Source organism: Trichechus manatus, unplaced genomic scaffold, assembly GCF_000243295.1.
Source record: "Trichechus manatus latirostris isolate Lorelei unplaced genomic scaffold, TriManLat1.0 scaffold00112, whole genome shotgun sequence".
Classification (NCBI taxonomy): Eukaryota; Metazoa; Chordata; class Mammalia; order Sirenia; family Trichechidae; genus Trichechus; species Trichechus manatus.
In genome coordinates, this window is record NW_004444048.1 from 6,218,633 (window position 1) to 6,228,494 (window position 9,862).

A 9,862-nucleotide genomic window follows, 5' to 3' on the forward strand; every position below is an offset into this window, starting at 1 on the left:
ATAGATGATACACGGCCACTGATACAAGTAAATGTTTGCAACATATAGTGAGTGAGCAAGAAAAGCCTGATTTCCAAACGGCCTTATAGCGGTGATTCTCAAAGCGAGAAGTGGGAAGGGTGAGAAGAAAGGATACGTGCTTCACTCTTCTCCACTTCCCTCCCTCAAAACTTAGATCTGTCTTTGAGGGGTGTCATGTTAGCGTAAGGGAGGGAGCCATGTGTACTTCGAGAAAGAGTCCCAGACGATTCTGAATCACCAGCTGCCTCCCCTTCCTTCCCAGAATCTTTCCAGTTTGACAAACATGGTTGTGTTTTTTTTTCTTTTTAGAAAATAATATATGAGTATGAAAATAGAAAAAATATCCAGAAGAATTTTAACTACAATTATCTTTGGAGGGAAGATACTCAAGCGACTCTAATTTTCTCTTTTATATGTTTTCGTTTTGTTTGTTTTTTTATTAATAAAAATTATGTTTACTTTAAAAAATAAAATGAGAAACTTGAAGTCTTTGTAAACTGCTGCTGGAGAAATCGGGTAGCACCAGCCCAATATGCAACCATAATCAAAACAAGCTAAAAAAGTTCCTAACAATGGATGTCTTTTGTACTAAACCATGATTGCAGGTTTTAACCCAAAAGCTACATTTTGTCAAGTGCATGGCATAAATGATCTAGAGGAACAGAACAAAGTTAAGAATTTACAGCTGGAAAATGATAACTGAATGTGGATAAAAATCTAAGTTTCTAACCGCGAAGTGTACTGATAATACTGTTAAAATGGGAGCATCCCCATAAAACTTGTTAAACAGAAAGTTAGAAGAAAAACATATCTTTATGGAATTCATTACCCTGTAAAAGAATGGAGACTACCTATAAAAATGATTTGAAGAAAGAATCCTCATGCAATAAAGTTAACATTAGATTATTAAGAGAAAATGGAGAATTTGCGAGTATAATTCTAAACATTTCAGTTTGACATTAGGAAATTCAACCACACATTTCCCCATAAAACATCCCTTATTATTCCTTCCAGAGACAGAGACCTGCCTCGGATGAATCTGTGTCTGACCAAAATGGCACGGCATATTTTTTTTCCGTTATAAATTCCAAACTGATGGAATAAGAATTAATGATAGCCTACCATTTATTATTTGTGCTCAAATTTGGTAATTTAAGGATTTAAGTGGAAATATTAATGGAATAGTTTTTTATAGTTTTGTGCTAAGAAGATTCAAAAATAACACTAGAGGTAATACTGCTCTATTTTTGTTTTCTATGCATTTGGTGCTCCAGCTAGACTTGTGGTTTAACAGAATCCAGCTTGCTGATGTCTAGAGCTTCTGAATTCTGGGATTGTAAAGTCACCCCTGCTCCAAATAAAAAGAGAAAAAGTATTAGGGAAGAAATGAACAATTACTAAGATAACAAAAGGAAAGACATGGGGTTTAAAGCGGGGTATGGCAAGAGACGAAGGAGGGAGGAGATTAGAATATGTTTAAGAGAGAATGATTCCGTGGCTTGTGAAAGTTTCTTTATTTCTACTTCCTAGTCAGAGAAATATTCTTCCGGTTTGTCACTGGTTTTTCAATCTGATACCACATATTGTCCAAAGAAAGAATTTTCTTAGTTTAAATGAAAATGTCTTTTGCAAACCGATCTTAATCTGCACGTCTGATTGTCATTCTTCACCCCATCCTCATCCAAGAATTAGTAGAAATCTTCTTTCTGAAAAGCTATGTTCTTCTTTACAATTACCCAGGTATTGGATTAAGTTCATAATTCTTTGCACCAATAGTTCCCAGAATTATGACAAGTAATTCTTTTGTTAGCATGATTCTTTCCTTGTTCCCTCTTTGTGTGAACAACACAAACTTTTTTTTTATTTCGAAGTTCACTGATCTAGGCTCTATTCTCCCTCAATCCCCAGCCCTGTTGAAGTCATGAGTTTCTGAATATGACCTCGTAGTCTAGACTTACTGTTGATGTGTTCATTGTCACGTACAGGATCTTATAAAATCAGCGACGTGCATGTAGCTGCAAGCCTGCTAAAGAATTTTGCAAGGTAGATGGTGACGCACACGTCCATGTTTTGTTTACTGGGCAGAATTGACCCACAGGCTGTAAGATTGGTTACTATTTTCCAAATATTTCATGTGGAAGAATTAACAATGAGAAATCTAGACCTTACTGCTCTTATTTCATCAGTTAGTAACAAAAGGGCAAAAATTTTTCCTTTAAATTAGACACTTGTAACACTTGTCTTGAGTTAGGTAATGAAGGTGCTTAGTTTTCAAATTTTTGCTTTATCATATAGTTTTCTCCTTTTCTGAAACCTAGCCTTTAAAAGCATTAAGAAAATTGTTGCATAAATTATATACAGCCCAGTGGCACAGGAAGAAAACATCAAACTCCTTCAACCAGCTACTCTGTCTCTCTAGTCGTTTTCTCTATTTATTCATTTGTCATTCATTCAACTATCATACATTAGGCACCTATTAAGCACCAAGCATAGTTAAAAACACTGATGCAATAAAGATGAGCAAGACACGTGTCCTACTCTCAGAGGCCTCAAGGATTGACGGAGATGCCCTCACATTATAAACTACCACACAGTGAGAAAAACACTAATAGACACTTGTACCTCCATACTTACGACTGAGAATGGTCATAGGAAATTGCACATAGAAGGTGATGCTTATGGAAGATTCAAAAATAAGCAGAAGTTTTCCAGCAGTACGGAAGTGAAGAACATTCCAGGGAAATGCATCAGCCTATCCAAAAACTTGGAGATATGAAATAGCATGGTAGGTTTGGGAAACTTTAAGTGGACTGTTAAAGTTCCATCATAAAAACCCGAAACCAAACCCGTTGCCATCAAGTTGATTCCAACTGGTAGTGACCCTATAGGACAGAGTAGAACTGCCCCATAGGGTTTCCAAGGAGTGGCTGGGGGATTTGAACTGCCAACCTTTTGGTTAGCAGCTAAGCTCTTAACCACTGCATCAGCAGGGTTCCTAAGGGTTAAATAAGGGGAAGCAGGGAGATAAAATTAACAGGGGAGGAAAGAGCTAGGTCATAGGAAGGATCTTTTATGTACATCGAAGGAAGGAACTTATATTTTATCTTATGAGTGATGACAAGCCATTGAAAGGTGTTAAGCAGAGAATTGTCATAATTAGTTTAGTGCTTTAGACACCAGAGGCAGCAATGTAGAACACAGATTAGAGGGGGAAGGAAGGTGGGAAAGTATACAGGCAGGGAGACCTGGTAGGACGCTATTGCAATAGAACAGGTGAGAAATTATGAGAGTCTGAAGTAAGACAGAAGTAGAGATCATGGAGTGGATTCCAAAGATAATCATAGCCTCAACCACGCTTAATGACAACTGAATAGATGAGTGAGGAAGAGGAAGTGATTCTGAGGTTTCTGACTTGGACAATAAAATCTAATTAAATTAGGAGGAGCCAGGTTGGAAAGAAGATAAAAGAGAATTTAATTTGGAGTAACTTAAGTTTAAAGTGTCTGTGATATATCTAGTAGACATGTCTATTAAGAGGCTTAGAAAAAGAAGATTGAAGTTCAAGAGCGAGGTCTGGAGTAAAGATAAAAAGTCAAGAGACATAAACACACAGTACTTGATATCATAGGAGTAGATGAAATTTCTGGGAGAGTGTATAGAGAAGAATAAACAGGTGCAAGGACAGAATCTTGGAGGAAAACTAGAGTGTAAAAGGATCTAGTATAGAAAAAGAAGCCAAAGAAGGAGAAGGAGATAGAGCAAATAAAGGTAACAAAAGATGGAGTAATTTTCACATAAAGAAAGACAAACATTTCAAATGGAGAGCACTAAGCATTTTGAATTTCATTAAAAATCAGTAGAGATAATAACTGAAAAGTGTCCATGAAATTTTACCCTTAGAAGGCCTTTGAAGGCCATACAGCAACAGTTTTCTGGCATGGTGGAGGAAGAAGCCAGATTATAAAAAGAAAAGAAAAGAAAAAGAGGGGAGGGAGTGATAACATCAGAGTGGACTACTCTTTCAAGAAGTTTAGGTATGAATAGAGGTAGGAGAGAAGGGGCTTGCTAGCTTATTTAAGAAAGGAAAGATTCTTGGCTAAATAAAAGAGAGAGACTCTGCCTATTATTCCAGAGAGGCTGCTATAAACATCTGCTTTTGGAGACAATTCTTTCATCTTAGGTTTTTTTCATCTATAGTTTTGTTTTCTCATCTACAGTTGTTTCCAGGAGCACAATCTGATCTGCACTAGATTCACCTCTATGTTAATAGCCCTTTGTCCTACAAGATTCTACTGTACTTACACAGAAGAGTTATATGGAGTGAAACCACCAGCTGGAAATTCCAAAAATACTGAGATTGGAAATCACTTGGTAAAATTAAGCACTTTTGGCTTGATGTGTAATACCCATCATGATTGTTTGAATTATTTCCTCTTTATTAAGTCCATTTGATAGATCAAACATTAATTTTAACTCTACTCAAAAAGTGTTTCATTTACATACATTCAAAAGCATTGTGGGTAATTTTATGATAAGTATGAACTATCATACTTGAATCTCTCTCCTTAGGTTTCATCTTTTTTTTTATTGTTGTAATTAAATGAAGTTTACATTTCACGTTAGTCTCCCATACAAAAATTTTTTTTTTACATACATTGTTATGAGACCCCAACCGCTCACCCCATTCTGCGACAGCACACTCCTCCCCTCCGCCCCTGATTCCCCATGAATATTCAACCAGCTACTAACTCTCTCTGCCTTCCCATCTCACCTCTGGACAGAAGCTGTCCCTTTGGTCTCTTGTGTCTACTTGACTAGGAGGCACACTCTTCATGAGTATCACTTTACGTCCCACAGTCCAGTCCAACCCCTGTCTGAAGAGTTCGCCTCAGAAATTGTTTTAGTTCTGGGCTGATAGAGAGTCCAGGGGCCATGCTTTCCTGGGCACCTCCAGTCTCGGTCAGACCATTAAGTCTGGTCTTCTTACCAGAATTTGAGTTCTGCATCCCATCCTTCAACTGCTCCATCAGAGACCCTCTGTTGTGTTCCCTGTCAGGATGTTCACTGGTGGTAGCCGGGCACCATCTAGTTCTTCTGGTCTCAGACTGATGAAGTCTCTGGTTTACGTGGCCCATTCTGTCTCTTGGGCTAATGCTTTCCTTGTGTCTTTGGTGTTCTTCGTTCTCCTTTACTCCAAGTGGTTGGGACCAATCGATGCACCTTAGATGGCTGCTTGCAAGCTTTTAAGACCCCAGACGTCACTCACCAAAGTAGGATGCAGAACGTTTTCTTAATAAGCTTTGTTATGCCAATTGACCTAGATGTCCCCTGAAAGCATGCTCACCAGAACCCCCATCCCTGCTACTCTGTCTCTCAAAGTATTTGATTGTATTGAGGAAACTTCTTAGCTTTGGTTTAGTCCAGTTGTGCTGACTTTGCCTGTAGTGTGTGCTGTCCTTCCCTTCACCCAAGATGATTCTTATCTACTATCTAGTTAGTGAATGATGCTCACCCTCCCTCTCCACCCTCATAACCATCAAAGAATGTTTTCTTCTGTGTTTAAAACTTTTCTTGAGTTCTTATAATAGTAGTTTTATACAATATTTGTCCTTCTGTGACTGACTAAATTCACTCAGCATAACAAGTTCCAGCTTCTACCATGTTATACGATGTTTCACAGCTTCATCGTTGTTCTTTATCTTTGTGTAATATTCCATTGTGTGGATATACCATAATTTGTTTATCCATTCGTCTGTTGATGGGCACCTAGGCTGCTTCCATCTTTTTGCTATTGTGAACAGTGCTGCAATGAACATGGGTGTGCATACATCTATTCGTGTGATGGCTCTTGTTTCTCTAGGATATATTTCAAGGAGTGGGATAGCTGGCTCATATGGTACTTCTATTTCTAGCTTTTTAAGGAAGTGCCAAATCAATTTCCAAAGTGGTTGTACCATTTTACATTCCCATCAACAGTCTATAAGTGTTCCAGTCTCTCCACAGCCTCTCCAGCATTTATTATTTTGTGTTTTTTGGATTAAGGCTAGCCTTGTTGGGGTGAGATGAGTTTTGATCTGCATTTTTCTAATGGCTAATGATCATGAGCATTTCTTCATGTGTCTGTTAGCCGCCTGAATATCTTCTTTGGTGAAGTGCCTGTTCATATGCTTTGCCCATTTTTTAACTGGGTTATTTGTCTTTTTGTTGTTGAGGTTTTGCAGTATCTTGCAGATTTTAGAGATTAAACGCTGATTGGATTTGTCGTAGCCAAAAATTTTTTCCCAGTCTAGGTTGTCTTTTTAGTCTTTTGGTGAAGTCTTTTGATGAGCATAAGTGTTTGATTTTTAGGAGCTCTCATTTATCTAGTCTCTCTTCTGGTGCTTGTGCATTGTTACTTACTGTTCGTATTGTGTTTATGCTATGTATTAGGGCTCCTAGCGTTGTCCCTATTTTTTCTTCCATGATCTTTATCGTTTTTGATTTTCTATTTAAGTCTTTGATCCATTTTGGGTTAGTTTCTCCTTAGGTTTCTTACATGTGTAAAAAGAAATAAAATGTGTATAGTACTTTGAATCCACCTGGTTCTTATATTTGGGAAACTTAAAACCTCTTTCAGGTATTACCTGCATAATCCTCACAGCTTTTGAAGTTATTTTTTTCTTTTCTGAGCTCCAGATCATCACCTCAGGTGGAAAGTAGGATATGTGCCATTATGACAAATTCCGCCTTCTATACCAAGAAATACAGCTTTTGCAGACTATTTTGGCTGACTACATGGGTCTGAGATTCTCACTAAAATGAACAGGTTTCTTAATTGCTTTTCCACTCACGGGCTCTATTTTACAAACAAGAAAACTTAACTGTATTGTTCACAGAGTTGTACACAGAGAGGAATCTTGAAGATTAGGACTGCTTGTTGTTAATAACAAAATGCAGAATGACTGGAACTACTAATAGGAAAGCTGTCTTAAACCCTGGCAGATTCTGTCTCTTTATCCCTGCTTCATTCTTTTATTTAAGTTTCTCAAATCCTGCTTCTTCTGTATCCTGGTCAGTAAGGCAGAATGCAGCCCAAGTTTACATGCTAGAAGTCCAACAACATTAAACACTGAATCTCTTTCTCTCCACCACAGTTCCAAATCCCTGGGAAAGAAACACTGATTGGCTCAGATTAGATTGGATGCTCATGTATGGTCCTATCAACTACCACCCAGGAATGGGGATCACATTGTCTAAAAATGGCCTCCGTGTGTAATCCTTGTCATTTGGGGTGGGCAGTTACAGTTAAGGAGATAATTATGAGTTGGACATATATTCCAAAATATGTCCACCAAAAAAGCTACTCTCACCTTGATGCCCTCTCCCCCACTTCATTTTATAGGTTAAAAAACACTCCTTGAAGGTTAAATGATTTGGTCAAGTTTACGAAGTGAGAATTTCTAATGCAATGGTCATTTCGCTATGTGATTTATATTTCTTGATAATAGACTGACCGACATCAAGTAAGCGATACAAAAACACCAGCTGATTTCTTTTTATATGACTCTAAATCCCCTCCCTCATGCATCTGTTATTTTGTCCCACTGTGGGGACTTGTGTGTTGCTGGAAGCTCTGCTACCGGTATTCAAATACCAGCAGGGTCACCCATGGTGGACAGGGTTCAGCTGAGTTTCCAGACTAAGACAGACTAGGAAGAAGGACCTGGCAGTCTACTTCTGAAAAAAATTAGCCAGTGAAAACCTTATGAATAGCAGTGGAACTATATTGTTTGATATAGTACCGGAAGATGAGCCCCTCAGGTTGAAAGGCAAGCAAAAGACAACTGAAGAAGGGCTGCTTCCTCAGAATAGAGTTGACTTTAATGACGTGGATGGAGTCAAGCTTTCGGGACCTTCATTTGCTGATGTGTCATGACTCAACTTGAGAAGAAACAGCTGCAAATATCCATTAACAATCAGAACATAGAATGTACAAAGTATGAATCTAGGAAAATTGGAAATCGTCAAAAATGAAATGGAATGCATAAACATCAATATCCTAGGCATTAGTGAGCTGAAACGGACTGGAATTGGCCAATTTGAATCAATCATACAGTGTACTATGCCAGGAATGACAAATTGAAAAGGAATCATATCACATTCATCGTCAAAAAGAACATTTCAAGATCTATCCTGAAGTACAATGCTGTCAGTGATAGGATAATATCCAAACGCCTACGAGGAAGAACAGTTAATATGATTATTATTCAAATTTATGCACCAATCTCTAAGGATAAAGATGAAGAAATTGAATATTTTTACCAACTTCTGTGTTTGAAATTTATAGAACATGCAATCAAGATGCATTGATAATTACTGGTGATTGGAATGTGAAAGTTGGAAACAAAGAGGGTTTGGTAGTTGGAAAATATGGCCTTGGTGATAGAAACAACACTGGAGATCACCCGATAGTATTTTGCAAGACCAATAACTTCTTCACTGCAAATACTTTTTTCCACAACATGAACAGCGAGCATACACGTGGACCTTGCTGGATGGAATATACAAGAATCAAATCGACTACAACTGTGGAAGGAGACGATGGAAAAGCTCAATATCATCAGTCAGAACAAGGCCAGGGGCCAATTGAGGAACCGACCATCAATTGCTCACATGTAAGCTGAAGTTGAAGAAAATTAGAACAAGTCCATGAGAACTGAATTATGACCTTGAGTATACCACACCTGAATTTAGAAACCATCTCAAGAATAGATTTGATACATTGAACTCCAATGACCGAGGACCAAATGAATTGTGGAATGATATCAAGGACATCATACATGAAGAAAGCAAGAGGTAATTAAAAAGACAGGAAGGAAAGAAAAAACCAAAATGGATGTCAGAAGAGACTCTGAAACTTGCTCTTGAACATAGAGTAGCTAAAACGAAAGGAAAAAATGATGAAGTAAAAGAGCTGAACAGAAGATTTCAAAGGGCAGCTCAAGAAGAAAAAGTAAAGTATTATAATGAAATGTGCAAAGACCTGGAGATAGAAAACCAAAAGGGAAGAACAGGCTTGGCATTTCTTCATTTCGAGGGAATTGAAGAAAAAATTGAAGCCTAGAGTTGCAATACTGAAGAATTCTATGGGGAAAATACTAAATGACACAGGAAGCATCAAAAGAAGATGGAAGGAATACAAAGAGTAACTGTACCAAAAAAGAATTGGTCAACATTCAACCATTTCAGGAGGTACCATATGATGAAGAACTGATGGTACTGAAGGAAGAGATCCAAGATTCACTGAAAGCATTTGGGAAAAACAAGGCTCCAGGAATTGATGGAATACCAACTGAGATGTTTCAACAAACGGATGCAGTACTGGAAGTGCTGACTTATTTATGCCAAGAAATTTGGAAAACAGTTACCTGATCAACTGACTGGAAGAGGTACCTATTTGTGCGCATTCCAAAGAAAGGCGATCCAAAAGAATGCAGAAATTATCAAACAGTATCATTAATATCACACACAAGTAAAATTTTGCTGAAGATCATTCAAAAGCGGCTGCAGCAGTATATCAACAGGAAACTGCCAGAAATTCAAACCAGATTCAGACGAGGACGTGGAATGAGAGATATAATTGCTGATGTCAGATCAATCTTGGCTGAAAGCAGAGAATACCAGAAAGATGTTTACCTGTGTTTCACTGACTATGCAAAGGCATTAGACTGTGTGGATCATAACAAATTATGGATAACATTATGATGAACGGGAATTCCAGAACACTTAATTGTGCTCATGAGGAAACTGTACATAGACCAAGAGGCAGTCGTTCAAACAGAACAAGGGGATACGGTGTGGT